At 44.0% G+C, this 15,127-nt stretch overlaps 1 protein-coding gene across 11 annotated transcripts in view; it reads right to left on the reverse strand.

Moving 5' to 3' along the window:
• The window catches only part of ZMIZ1 (zinc finger MIZ-type containing 1), a 363,974-nt gene that overhangs the window by 277,797 nt on the left and 71,050 nt on the right, over nt 1-15,127 (reverse strand). For all 11 annotated transcript variants that reach the window (XM_081913507.1, XM_081913513.1, XM_081913514.1 and 8 more), the window contains exon 2: nt 10,193-10,298. The gene's annotated coding sequence lies outside the window, so the exon portion shown is untranslated. The remainder of the gene's footprint in view (nt 1-10,192; nt 10,299-15,127) is intronic.

Consider the following 15,127-nt stretch of genomic DNA (forward strand, 5'->3'; position numbering starts at 1 on the left):
TATGGTCCAGCCTACTAGCCAAAAAGTAAGGAATTCAAATATTTCCATGGCAGTCAAATTCATGGAGCAATAAAGGTTCATATCATTTTAAGCTATGGAATATCTGTTCATTGCTGAAAATAGTGAGTGACTCATCAGAATCTGATCCTAAGCATGAATGAAAACCTATCTTTCAAATTCTCTCCAAGAATGTAATTTCCTAACCTTCTAGCAAACATCCAGTCTCCTCCACAAATCCTGGGGACAGTTGCACCAATTACAGTATCACCATCAATTCTAAAGTGCCCATAATAAATAGATATGTGCTGTATATTTGAAAAACAAAACTCAAAGTAATTGATTTCTGTTTAGCATACTGACAATGCTTATGTTTTCCTTAAGTATTTTGCCAGTTACAGGTTAAGGGTACTTGTAATATACACTCTATTAAAGCCAAGAGGTGATTTGACTTGAACTCCTATCTAAACAGTGTACGTATGGGTGTGTGATATATACCGTATTTTTCGCCCTATAGGGTGCACCGGCCCATAGGGCGCACCTAGGGTTTTTTTTGGGGGGGGGGAATAATGGAAAAAAATTATCCCCCCCCCAGGCGTGGGGCTGGGGCAGGGAAAGCCCGAGCTTTCCCCAACCCCAGCCCCCAGAACAGGCTGCTATCCGCAAGCCTTGGGAGCCCCGCAGGAAGTTCCCGCCGGGCTCCCCAGGCTTGCAGGTATCTGCCCGAAGCCTGGGGCACACTCCTCAGCCCGCCCCAGGCTTTGGGATGCAGGCTGCTATCTGCAAGCCTGGGAAGCCCAGCGGGAACTCTCGCCGGGCTCCCAAGGCTTGCGGAGAGCTGCCCAAAGCCTGGGGTGTGCTCCGCTGCGCTCCCCGGGTTTCGGGCTGCAGGCTGCTGTCTGCAAACCTTGGGAGCCCGGCAGGAACTCCCGCAGGCTCCCAAGGCTTGCGGATAGCTTCCTGAAGCCTGGAGAGCGAGAGGGGTCGGTGCGCACCGACCCCTCTTGCTCTCTAGGCTTTAGCAAAAGCCTGCATTCACCCCATAGGACGCACACACATTTCCCCTTCATTTGTGGAGAGGAAAAAGTGCGTCCTATAGGGCGAAAAATATGGTATATCTATATAGACAGCAGATGACTGTTTTTTTTCTAGGCTACCCCAGCAGTGGTCAGCATTGCACCTTCCCAACATGACACAAGGGAGAATTGGTCGCTGGGACCCCTCATAGACAAAGAAAGGAAGACAGAATTCTATGCTTCAAGGTATTGTGGCTTCAAAAGTCTCCTATATCTCTTTTCCCCGACACTACAATGTGCAAAAAGTGTGGCAAACATGCTGAATGGGTATTGCACACAGGTGTGCTATCCCTGGCATGAGTGAAACAATCAAACAGCTGGGATATCTGTTTTCCACAATGGAGACCAAGGGTGGGGATGCACTCTCACTGGTATGTAAGCAAACTGTGGCTGAATGCCAGGCACCCTGTCCCAACCACTGCTTCAACTTGCCATACCCTTACATGTACTTTCACTTGGAGAAGAACAGCTTGGCCTCAGATCTGCGTGTCAAAAGAGGTCATGCAGGTGTTGTGCTTTGCTTTCAGTCACTGAGTTCATGCTGCCTGTGCCATGGCAGTTTCTGTTATGCAGGGCACTGCGATTTTGCTGTGCCTAGTGGGATATGTGTTACGTGTGAAATGGGACTGGGATAAATCCTATCCCTGTGAGTATATTGGCTCCTACATTAGCTGCCTCATACAGGGCCAACATTGTCATGCCAGCCCATGACTGGGGGGCACCAGGAATGTTGCCATGGAGGCAGCAGTTGTTTCAGCCTGCTGCTGTTCCAGCAGTGTTGCCACAGGGTGTGGCCTTTGTTGTTTGAGTCTGTGCTTTTTGTAGCAGCAGTTTTCTCTCGGCTTTTGCGGTGAGCATGTGTAGGATGATGACTAGGTTACGCCAGTGTTGCATCAGTGTAAGGACAACAGTGTTGTTTTGGCATGGCTGCAGACTTAACACTTTCTAAGGTAATATGCTCTACAATGGGACATTCTGATGAGACACGCATGGTACTGCACTTGAAAGTCTTTATAGTGCAGTATCACACTTGTCTCAGAAGACTTTATATAGTGCAGTACCATGGGAATATTCCCAAGCAGATGCAACCTTATCCTGTTCCTCTAGAGACAGCCTAGGCCAGCTTCTCCCAAACAGCAAGTTAGACAATTTTAAGGCCACAACAAGTGTTAGCAGTGGCCCCTTCTTAACTGTGGTTACAGGATACATTGGTATCAACATTAGCTCCTGGGATAACCAGGAGTCCCATTGAACTAGGATTCAAAACTAGTATTAAACCATGCCTTTGAATCCTACTTAAATGGAAGCCCAATCTGGTCTTAGCCTTGGCAAATATAAATACTGATGTGTCCTTTACTTGTGTTTGCGAGGGAAGGGGAAGAAAGAGAAGGAGCTCATACTCCTGCGGCTCATTCCCAACCTCATAGCTGCAGTTAAAAAGAAACTAGCATTGGCTCTGCACCAGCACATCTATGAATCCAGAAAAAAACATCAGAAGCTCTCACTATCAGTTGCATTTGTATCCCACCCATCTTTCCTAACAGTTTATCCCAACATACCGCAAGTTATAAAAATATTTCACGCAGACATTTTTTCTGATCATTGTTTCCCCATTTGTTGTTTCACTGTATATCTTTGGAGTTTTTAATGTGATGTACACACAGAGATACTTACATGAAAGGTGGTATATATTTCTAGTGAAGAGATAATGCTTAAGGTATACGGGTAAATGCTTTTCAATGTTAAAAAAACTTCACATACAGTATTGCGTTGTAATCCTTCGCATAACGCTGTAAGGTAGGTAAAGTTTGTTACTGTCATATTTCAGACAGGAAGTGGAGACGGGAGGCGGCTGTCTTCCATGGCAGAGGAATATGTGAACTTCCCGATTCAGTTTTGTTTCTTAGACCAGAGGTACCCAATCTATGGTCATCTAGATCAGGCTTCCTCAAACTCGGCCCTCCAGATATTTTTGGGCTACAACTCCCATGATCCCTACCTAGCAGGACCAGTGGTCAGGGGTGATGGCAATTGTAGTTTCAAAACATTTGGAGGGCCAAGTTTGAGGAAGCCTGATCTAGATGTTGGACTCCATCAGTCCCAGCCAGCATAACCAGAGTTCAAGGATGATGGGAGTTTTAATCCAACATCTGGAGGGCAACAGGTTAGCTATACCCCTGCCTGAAACAGTATCCCACACCAGGTCTTATCCCATGTTATGCTAGCAACTGGCAATAAAGAATAATCAAGACAGACCTCTATAAGTGATAAAAGAAAAGAAACTTGCCCATTTAATCTCCACAGTTCTGTTTTCCCTAGTCATGGATTCGGGGTAGACACTGTTTGTAGTGGTGTGATCTATATCCACACACACCACAGGACACTTATACAGATCTACACTTCTAATTCATTAACAAAAAATCATATGATACATTGCAATTGCAAAAGCTACAAACATTATCTTAGTAATCAATAGACTTCTAAGCAAAGTGCTGCAAATTATGGCTGGCTTTGGGAGCTGACCAAGGCCTGTGTTCGCCACTCACGCTGCCTCCAGTATTCAAGGTGGGCAGATCACATCACACTGAGCTTTGGAGGCATTCCAACATGGCCAGGGCCCAGTACAACCACAAGGGAAAGTCTATCCCTACTTTACTCTTCAGCTGAAAGGGGAATGGGCTCACCCCCTACTGTACTGAGCCCCAGAGGTATTCAGAAAGCAGTGAAATGCCTTGCTGAGGCTCAGTGCAACCTCAGGAAAACAGACCCCTCTGTGTCTGGAGGGAAGCCATGGTATATAGATTAGCAACTAATAGTTTGTCTCTCCATAACAAACCAGGAGATATGAACAAAGAATAAACTTTGGCTTCCTGCTCATGATATGTATGTCTGGAATGAGACAAAACACAAGATTGGGTTAGCGCATAAGTCTAAGACTAACCATAGCTTAGCCTTGGATAACATAGCTGCAGCAGGAGGGGGAAAGGGTGCAGTGGTCACAACCTTCATTTTGGGAGCCTACACATTTGCTATTTCTTGCTAAGGCATGATTTACCTTAGCATTGTGTGGGTCAACTGGGTCAACAGCTGCTTTTATCCAAGGCCACCTGGTACATTTGCATCCAAGTAAGGTTTTGACCAGGGACTTCCCAGCTCAGAGCTCATCTTCTTGTTAACCACAGTTACACTTATACCTGTTAGTACAGGGGTCAGCAAACTTACTGCGCCTTGGGCTGGTGTCTCCAGTGCTGGTCCGGTGGACCGGAGGGCAGGGGAGCGCGTGCCCATACGCGTGCGCACACACTATTTCCGGTGTACTTCCGGGTCGGAGGAGCACCGGAAATAGCTTGTGTGCATGTGCATGGGCCTCTTCCGACCCAGATGTGCACCGGAAATAATGCTTGTGCATGTGCACAAGCTATTTCCGGTGCTCCTCTGACCCAGAAGTGGACAGTCGCGCAGCGCAGCACCGGTAAGATCAGGCAGCGGCAGTCGCCGTGGGCCAGATAAACGAGTCCCTCGGGCCTTATCCGGCCCGCGGGCCTTAGTTTGGGGACCCCTGTGTTAGTAGGTGCAAGAGAATGGCAGTCTAGTGATCTGTGGATCACTCTCAATAGAAAATGCCACCAGCTTTAGCTAAAGTGTTTTTGAGCCAAATTTGGAGACTCCTGCTTAGATGAAACCTTTTAGGAATTTAAAAGGTAAGCAAAAAAAGAAAACCAAGAAGACTAGTGAAATATTTGGCTTGTGGGGGTGGTGCCATACATCCCTAATTTTAAAGATGAGCAGCAAAGGAAAAATACATAGCACATTCTTAGCAATGGAAAGCAACGAAATAACTAGGTCACGGCAGGGGACTGAAATTTGCCAAGGATCTTAGCAAAGCTTATATGGTACTTCCCATATGCAGCAAGGCTAATCTTATGGTGATGCTTATGGAATTTCTATCAGGCTTGAATTCTGAATTTTACAAGTTTTTACAAGTTTCACTTTGTAGAGAAAACACAATGCAAATGCTAGCTGTCTATACATAATGGTGACCTTAAACCGCACACCCAACTCACGCATAAATATTTGTTCTTATCGGCAAATGATCACTGAGAAGACAGCCCTACATTGCTGCAAGTGCCCTCATAAATGGTTTGTGCTTGCCCAAATAGGAATTTCAACTTCAAACGTATCTCAAAGGTTTGGTTTAAAATAAAATCCAAACAGTAAGTAAATATCCTGCTGAAAGACTGCTCTAAGCTTTTGGAACGCTGCACTTGATTTATGTAACAGCACAGAAAAACACAAACAAAGCAGGCTTACCACACCAAAAGATAAGTTATTAGAGACACTGCTTAACATACCAGAGTGTCACACACCTAAAATATGTTAGCTAGAAGCAGTATCACCTTTCAGTTTGGAGATTGCAGAGATATAAACGAAGGTTAAGAAGAAGAAAATACTTCATTTGTGTTTTAAAAAAGTGAAAGATAGTGATTTTTTAAAATTCTGAACAAAGTACTTATGATGGTAAAAATGGTAAATGTCCCTCCTAATAGTGTACGGATACATTTAAGTCCCTTGCATATGCCATCTGTTTCCTAGATCATCCTGTGACAGGGACTGGCACCCTTGTCTTCATCAAGGGCCATATTTTTTCAGGGGGTAATCTGTCAGTTGGTAGAGTGCTACATACAAGCACTGGGCAGGATCAGCCCTTTTCACACTCTGCCACTTCTCTCTTCATCTCTGCCACCTCTCTCACCCACAGCCACCATTTTTCAGATTACGCTGAGGGAAGATGTGGCCATAGGGCTGCTGCTTGCTCACATGTGCACTATGGAAGCGCAGCAGCTCAGCCAAATGTCTCAAGAGGTTTCTGCTGCCTGCTCCTTCAGATTCTCCACACACACACACACACGCCACCGCCACAATACAATACAATGCTGACATACAGCTCTGCTTCTCCATAACATCTGGGTCAGGAGAGACTGTCCATGATGTGGACCATAGTCTGCAAACAGTGGTGAACTGGATGAGGGCTGGAAAACTGAGATTGAACCCTGGGGAAATGGAGGCACTGTGGATTGGTGGATCCTGTGTCTGGGAGACTGGACAGTTCATATTCTAGATGGGCAGTTTAGGCATCCCCCTTGAGCCATCTTTGTCGCTGGAGGCTCAGGTAGACTTGGTGACTAGAAGTGCTGTTTTGGCATGCCAATTATGGCCACTCTTGAACAGGGATAGCCTGGCCATGGTGATTCCTGCATTGGTAGCCTCAAGGCTTTTTGCAATGTGCTGGGGGGGGGGAGCTGATGCAAAACGTTGGGGCTAGATATGAAGAGTCTATTGCAGGCATAGGCAAACTCCGGCCCTCCAGATGTTTTGGGACTACAATTTCTACCATCCCTAGCTAACAGGACTAGTGGTCAGGGATGATGGGAGTTGTAGTCCCAAACATCTGGAGGGCCGGAGTTTGCCTATGCCTGGTCTACTGCCAGCACACAACACTGGTGCCCAAAAGCTTGCACAGGCTGCCCCTATGCTACCAGGCCAGGCTCATGGTTCTTGCATTTATTTAGAAGGCCCTTAACAACTTGGATCCAGGGTATCTCACGGACCACCTTACTTATAAAGGTAAAGGTAAAGGTACCCCTGCCCATATGGGCCAGTCGTGTCCGACTCTGGGGTTGCGTGCTCATCTCGCTTAAGAGGCCGGGAGCCAGCGCTGTCCAAAGACACTTCCGGGTCACGTGGCTAGCGTGACGAAGCTGCTCTGGCGAGCCAGCACCAGCACAGCGCACGGAAACGCCGTTACCTTCCTGCTATAAAGCGGTACCTATTTATCTACTTGCACTTGGGGGTGCTTTCGAACTGCTAGGTGGGCAGGAGCTGGGACCGAACGACGGGAGCTCACCCCGCCACGGGGATTTGAACCGCCGACCATGCGATCGGCAAGTCCTAGGCACTGAGGTTTTACCCACAGCGCCACCCGCGTCCCCCACCTTACTTATATCCCTGCTCAATCAATCAGTCTGCAATTGTTTTGTTTAAAAAGCTGACCTGAAAATGCACCAGCCTTTTAGGCTATATTTCTCCCTCTATACACACTTCCCCATAATCTATTGAACTCTGTATGTGCAATACATGAATTTTTATGTGCACTTTCCCCTAATACATGATTTCTAGCAAACACTTTTTGATTGGAGAACTGCACTGCAAAATTTGGAAAAGCGCAAATTTTGAAAGATCTCAGGTTGTATATTGTTTTGTGAACTGCTAATTCCTCTCTGCATCCCTAGCCACTTTGGCTACATAAGAATCCTCACTTGAACAATGAACTTGCTAGTTGTATATAGGATTTCAAATAAGTGGTATTGTCAGAATGCCAGAGAACTGGAGGGACCCTGGTTAGAAAAACTAGTAAACCAGGCACCAGAAGCTCAAAAGCGTGGATAGTCTGCATGATTTTTGCGGCAGCTTCAAAGGACCCAAGAACTAGAAATGAACTCTCCTGGTGATGCTAGATTTTTGCAAGAGCTGCCACCCAGGTACGCAGATCAGCCCAGACATGCACACTCACTCATCTAGTTACCAATTCCAGACACAGCTCCAGTCTGAATGAATTTCAGTCTTACAAATTTGCTCCTTCAGATCAGCATTTTTCCTCCCTTTCCTCCCAAACCTTTTCAGCTCCTTCCAGTCTCTGTGGTTCATGGACTACCTGACTAAAGCAGAAAGAACCTTGTATTTTCAGTCAAGACTTTGGGGATCAGTTGGGTGGTGGGTGCTTTTTTTGGTTTTGTTTTAAGAGTGTGAGAAAGGGAGGGACATATTTCCCTTCTCTCTCTCTCTCTCTCTCTCTCTCTCTCTCTCTCTCTCTCTCTCTGTGTGTGTGCAGATTAAGTCCTCTGCAAATTTGGCACACATTCTTGCATAAGGAAGTAAGAGACAAAGCAACAGACAGGTAATTACATGGCATGAGCTTCAGGGAAATCCAGTTGGCTCTGGAAGAAGCCTTCAATTGGCCAGCTGGTTCCCAAATGCTTCTCAAAGAAGGGCTAGTCCTATAAAGCCTGGTGCTCTGTTCTAGTACACAAATGACCAGCTATAAGAGGCTGAATAATATTTTTCCTCACTTCCCATCTTCTTCACTGTGAACCAAGCAGGAAAGACCTGCTTCTATGCAACTTGACACCCAAAGTGTGTTGGGGTGGTAATAATATTTATTCCTTATGGTACTTAATATATATATATCCTACCAAAAGTACACAATTACAAATTACTTCCCTTATTACCAGAAGTGTTGCTCTTTCCTTCCCAACATTGCAAACGGTTAAAAGGAATGCTTCTTAATGCTTGGAAAGGATTATGGACAGGATTTTCAGAAGGACCCTTGTGGAAAACCAAGTGTCAAATCCAGGATTCCCCTCTGGTACCCTTGAGAACATCCCTCACAAAAAACACCTGCCCAGTATAATCAGGCATAAAATACACATCTTGCCTACAAAATGGGAACGCCACACACTTGAAGACAGAAGCACATCTGCAGCTAAGAGCCTGCAAAGGCTTCAGAGGGGCAAAGTGGAGAAGGACGGCAATGATAAATGGGTGGGTTGGCTACGGAAATTAAGTGCACCAAAGTTAAATAGCCAACAAAAATAATTATTAGCTCACTTTACATGCATTCACAATTCATGTCAGCGGCTAGTAGAGGAAACAGTCTGTGACTGTTGAGAGTGTGCATTGTATGTAAGAGAATGCTAAGGATGTGTTTGGGATATGTTACTCTGGGGCAGGAGTAGGTTGTAGTTTCTGCTCAGTTATTTTGTCTAGTTGCCAATTATACTTTATATCTGAATTTCTTTTTCGTATTTTTGTGTTTAACTTATACTTGTAAAGTTGTTCTTTCGTTTCAGATAATATTTGCTTTGCTGCTAATTATTCTGCTTGTCTTTTTGTAACTGCATTTTGTTTGTTATGTTTTATTTTGCTGGTTGCTTTTTGCATTTTAACTTCTATAAATTGTGGTTCTATAAATTGTGGTTACATCTATGAAGATGTAAGTATCAGCAGAAGATCCCACTACTAAGCAGATTGCTCATAATTCAAAATTTGATTTGCTGACCTTGCAAGGTATTAAAGGGAAAATAAGTTGCCCTGTCACATGTCTAAAGAAAAACACGACTTTTTCTTTACAAATCCTGAAGCAAATATTTTTAAAGGAATTTGCCACCAATGAGAAAATGGCTTGTATAAAAAGAGAAATTCGGAATAAATTTAAAGATATTTAGTGGGCCTTCCTTGACTTTCAAATATATGTGAAGGGGCATATAGTTTTATGAGAAAAAGTTTGATGAGTTTATTCTGGACCAAATATTTTGGAAGGCAGTATTATTTTGTTATATGATTCTGTTTCTAATCAATAAAAATGAACTGTATATTTGGATGTTATATGTTTTGAAGTGAGTTGGTATAAGACTATTCACTATAATATTGTATTCGTTTTGTTGTTGTATGGCTGCTGATGTGTTGTGAGTCACTTTGGGAAGATTTGCGTGGAAAAGTAGCATGCAAACTGAAGTAATAACTACCACTACTCACCACTCTGCTTAAGATATTGGGAACAGGCTTTGGTAAGATGCAGCCCGTTCCACTAAGTGCCTCTCTTCCACTTAAGATTTACATCAGCATCTCAGCTAACCATGAAAAATGTTCACCAGGGTCCCCCTTAGATAGGATTGGAAGCTAGTTAAGGACATCTAGTTAGAACCACCAGAGAAAATATTTTGCTGGAGAGGAGAAGAGGAGAGCAGGAACCACATGATTCTGAATGATCTCCCAGCATTATGTCTATCCTAGCCCTTGAAAGGAATGCTGTCCATGCAAGGAATACAAACTGGAATGTGTGTACAAAATGTATCAAGAGCACTGCCTCCTAATACATAAAAAACATTAAATATTGTAAAGGGAGGGGCAGCAATTAATGTAAGCTCAGAAGTGACGTATGAATAAAAATTTCTGCACAGACAAACTAATCTAGACCTCATCCATTGCTCTTCCCTGCCCCATGAGAAAACTTAACAGGAAGAAACTTAACAGGCAGAACACCTAAACGGGCAAATAATTACCTTTTAACTCTCTGAAGAGGTCACCATCAATTAGCTTACAGGAGCTCTTAACAAACAGGGAGAAAAGGTGGAAGGGAGCTGGAATCCACAATGCACAAGGTTTTTCCTAATAGAAACATAAGGGGAAAAACAAAGTAGTTAGTTATCCCTTTTCAGGTCTTTTGATGGAGCATATGATAACCACTAAAAATGGAAACAATGATAACACAACATAGGCTGGGACTCAATACTGCAAAGATCCTATCTTATTACTATATCGATAACACACATTTGAACGCATTTTAGATTGAACTATTTAAAGTTGTATGTATCTTCAAGACCTAATTTCAGTTAGCTAATTGTTGTAGAAGTACCTTAACAAATGTCTTACCTCTGTGTACACACACACACACACAGAGAGAGAGAGAGAGAGAGAGAGAGAGAGAGAGAACCCTCAACACGTGCATTTAACTTGTGAACATTTAACTTTACGCAATAGATAGATAGATAGATAGAGCGTGTGGAAAGGGGGTAGGGGTCCAGGAGGAAAAAGACTTTGGCAATCAAACCTGCCATTGCACCCATTGTGTTTTGACTATATGCAATTCTGGCTTTAGGCACAACCCCCAGAATGTAATCCCTATGTGAGCTGAGGACTTGCTTCGTGAGTTGAGGGATTGCACATATATGCAAAGTGCTTTATGACCATTCTCTTAGTCATCCCTGCCAAAACCTTAAGAGGTAAGTGATTAATATTCTGATTTTACAGATGGGGAACTGACGCTGAGTAATGGTGGCTTCTTCCCTAAGGCCACCCAGGGAGAGTCTCACCAATATCTGACCAGTCCAAACGCAGCACCCCAACCAATGAACAAAATGGCAACTCAACTTTCCTAACTTGACCAGTGTTGACATAATAAAAACGCAAGTAAAAGAGCCGAGACAGACAGTGTAATCAGTGATACATCCCTCTCAATTAAACTGTTATAACACTAAGATGCTTTAGGCGATATTATGATGAAGTCTCCCATGACCTTAAACAGAAAAATTACAGAGATACCTAGGTGGCAGAGCCAGTTTATAATTGCTGTGCTAGTTAAATCTAAAGTGCCTCAACATTTGTAGGTTTTACAGCACAATCCTAACCTTGTCTACTTAGAAATGTGTCCCATGGAATTTGGTGGGGCTTACTCCCAGGTAAATAGGGCTAGGATTGCAGTGTTGGTCTCCCATCTATCAGAGAACAAAAAGAGAGGAAAGATACAACCTACTAAGCATCCTTACAACACATCACAAATATTCTCATCACTTCACAAATATGGTTCCAGTAATCCATAGAACCAGTGTCCACTACAGGCATTTGGGAATCCCTCAGTGGGCTTCCCTCAGAATGGGGCCTCCTTCTGCCACAGTCACTGCTGCCCATACATTTGGTCTTTGTCCCTGGAACTAATCTGCACAACCATTCAGGGCAATGACCCCTCCCATATACAGGCAATCATCATCTCCTTGGTTTAAACAGCTGCCTCCATCCCCTACTCAATTTTATCAGTTATGAGGATCAAGAATACAAGTAGTCACCCATATTCATCCAAGCCCCTCGTCCACAACCTCGAGCTGCACCGAATGTAACTCATCCAACAAAACTGGATCAAACGGTGTTCTGGATACCTTTCAAGGTACATCAACAGAATCACCGTTGGGGCATATTTAAGCAACCTGAAATGCTTCACACACAAAAAACACAGTGGGTCGCTGTCAGTTCCACAGGTGCCTTTGGGCCAGCATGTAAAAGGCTCGGCACCACCAGAGATAACTCTGCTGCATGGCACAAGGAGGATGCAATGGAGTCAGCACAAAGTAATTGTTCTTCCAGAGTTAAAACCATGCTAGAGGTGGCTTATGACACGAAAAAAACTGCATAATTCAAACCTAACAAAAGTAGTCATAAACAAGAAATAAAATGCCTCAAAGTACCCAACCAAATAAAACAATTTCCACATCAATCATAATAAGATCTAAAACAAAGAAACACAAACTTAATATCAATAACAGCAACAACCCTCACCCACGGCAACACCCCAACCACCCGCCCAAGATTCTCTTCAGTGGCCTCAGCTTTTGCACTTGGAGTCAGACAGACAGACCCCTGGTACATTGGGGAAAATAGCTGGTAGTCCATCACAACAGATAACATAGAAGAAGGTTAGATTATTGCAATGTGTTATATGTAGGGCTGTCTTTGAAGACGGTTCTTCTCTGCAGTGGCTCCCAGTCTGTGGAATGCTCTCCCTAGGGAAGTTCGCCTGGTGCCTTCATTATACACCTCTAGGCACCAGGCAAAAACATTCCTTTTTAACCAGGCCTTTGGTTGATCTGACTGACGTTCTATGCCATTTTAAAATGTGGCTCTTTGGGGAGGGGGTTGTTGTTTTTATTTTGATTCTATATATTGGGGATTTTATGTCGATCTTTTCTGTGAACCGCCCTGAGACCTCAGGGTATAGGGTGGTAAAGTTAAAGGTAAAGGGACCCCTGACCATTAGGTCCAGTCGTGGCTGACCCTGGCGTTGCGGCGCTCATCTCGCTTTATTGGCCGAGGGAGCCGGCTTACAGCTTCCAGATGTGGCCAGCATGACTAAGCCCTTCTGGCGAACCAGAGCAGCGCATGGAAACACCGTTTACCTTCCCACTGGAGCGGTAACTATTTATCTACTTGCACTTTGACGTGCTTTCAAACTGCTAACAGGAGCAGGGACCAAGCAACAGGAGCTCACCCCATTGTGGGGATTTGAACCGCCGACCTTCTGATCGGCAAGTCCTAGGCTCTTTGAGAAGCACTGGGCTAGAAAATCCCAGAGAGATACAGTGGTACCTCAGTTTACAAACAGCCCTGTTTATGAACTATTCAGTTTACGAACTCCACAAAACTGGAAATAGTGTTCTGGTTTGCAAACTTTACCTCGGTCTACAAACGGAAACTGAATGGTGGAAGGGAACTGGCGGCGTGAGGCCTCATTAGGGAAAGCGCGGCTCGGTTTAAGAATGGATCTGGTTTAAGAATGGACTTCAGGAACGGATTAAGTTCATAAACTGAGGTACCACTATATCTGCAAACCAATCAGAACTATCAGGCTCTGGGTCCCCCATCTCTATGGAGAAAAAAAAGCCTCTGAAAGCCTAAATCTCAATAGGAAGTGATCCAGCCATGATAAGGGATTATTAAACTAGGTTAAGTTTGTCATGCAGATATGCCTTGACAACCTGGGTTGAAAACCTGGGTCAGAATAAAGATGATTCTGTTAAACAACACCCACAATTTAGATCCAAGCAACATAAACTATAAATGGTAAAATCAAATGTGATGTGAATTAAAGGGCTGGCCACACACCATCATATATACATAAAGTGACCTCAATTCTCCAAGTGTCAGTTACTTTGCAGCCAAAATGCCATCACCCACCTATACATGAGACTGTGGTGCATAGCTGTCAACTTTTCCCTTTTCTTGCAAGGAATCCTATTCGGAATATGGGAATTTCCCTTTAAAAAAGGGAAACGTTGAGAGCTATGCTGTGGTGTCTCTTGTGAAGTGAAGTCCAGGCATGTGCAATAGCAATATAATGCTTATTGGCTTGGTTGGGTGGGAATGACAAACTGGGAGAGGGTGATGGAATTCAGTGTTTGGGGCCGTGCACACTGAATTACACTATGCTGAGACATTTTACATTGTGCCATAGTGCAAACTCTGTTCTCTGATGCAGTCTTTATGAAGCCAAAACAGCACCACCCACACCCAAAACCTTTAGGGGAGAAACCCCTCCCTCAATTGGAAACAGTCCAATGAGAACTGAGCATGCTTAGTGAGCATGAAATGCTGACTGACTGTTGGAGAAGATGGAAAATAGAGGGCCGGGGAGAAGCAGAGAATAATGGAACGGACTGGCAGGAGTCCTGAACAGCACTGCATAATTTTGTTGAAGGTTCTGCTTGATGTACCCTACAAACCAACCCATTTTCCACCAACTTGCAAGACTATGGAAGTTCAGTTTGTTAAGCTACACACCTATATGCACGGACACCCAGCGTACCACAAGCAAGCAAACAAAAATTAGAGAACAGCGTGTTAAGCATGACAAGAGAACCCAAAGGTTCAATCTAATCAAATTTAAGCGATAATTGAAGAGAAGACAGCTGTGTTCACAATCCTCCTACAAAGATCCGCAACTGTAAATTTTTCTAATGGGTTTAGTCCAATCATTTTCCTAAGCCATACCATTAGCAAAAATGAGCTTGCAGCCAAACCAGCATGAGCCAGGATTTCATTAGAGCTCATGCTGAGCAGGGTAATTTCTGGTCAGAGCTTGGACCCAGAGAACCAAAATTAAATCAGGTGCTTTTTGAATGTGGGTTTGGCAGCACTTAAGATTCCCTTATTCAGATTTATAGCCCACCATCACCCCTGTAGGCTCACAACAGCTCACAAAACATTTCAGCTTTTATGTGTCACTAAAAATATACCAAATATGTGTATTCCACTAAAATCAACCCTTACACCTACACTGTAGCACTAAAAACCCTCCCCAAATAAACACACAGCTCAGAAGAAAAGCTGAAGCATAACCTCTTGCAATAATGAACTCCACAATCACTGAGGACACCATTCAAAGTATCCTCAGCTTCACACCAGATGCACTGACAGGCTTGGTGCTGTTACGAATTACGCCAAGGCAGGCAACCAATGTTACACGTCCCTGCCACCCCTCGCTCACTGCAAGAGACAAACACTATGATGAATTCAGGTCACTCATGGCCCTTCGAGGGGACTGCTGCTAAATCCAATTGCACTGAAGAGTCGTCACTTTTATAATAAAAAAAATTCTTCCTCACCAGCAATATCCAATGCAACATCCTATACAGTATATTAGGCTATGGGTTCTGGGTCAGTTAAAAACA

This window comes from Podarcis melisellensis, assembly GCF_964234715.1.
Source record: "Podarcis melisellensis genome assembly, chromosome: 5".
Lineage (NCBI taxonomy): Eukaryota > Metazoa > Chordata > Lepidosauria > Squamata > Lacertidae > Podarcis > Podarcis melisellensis.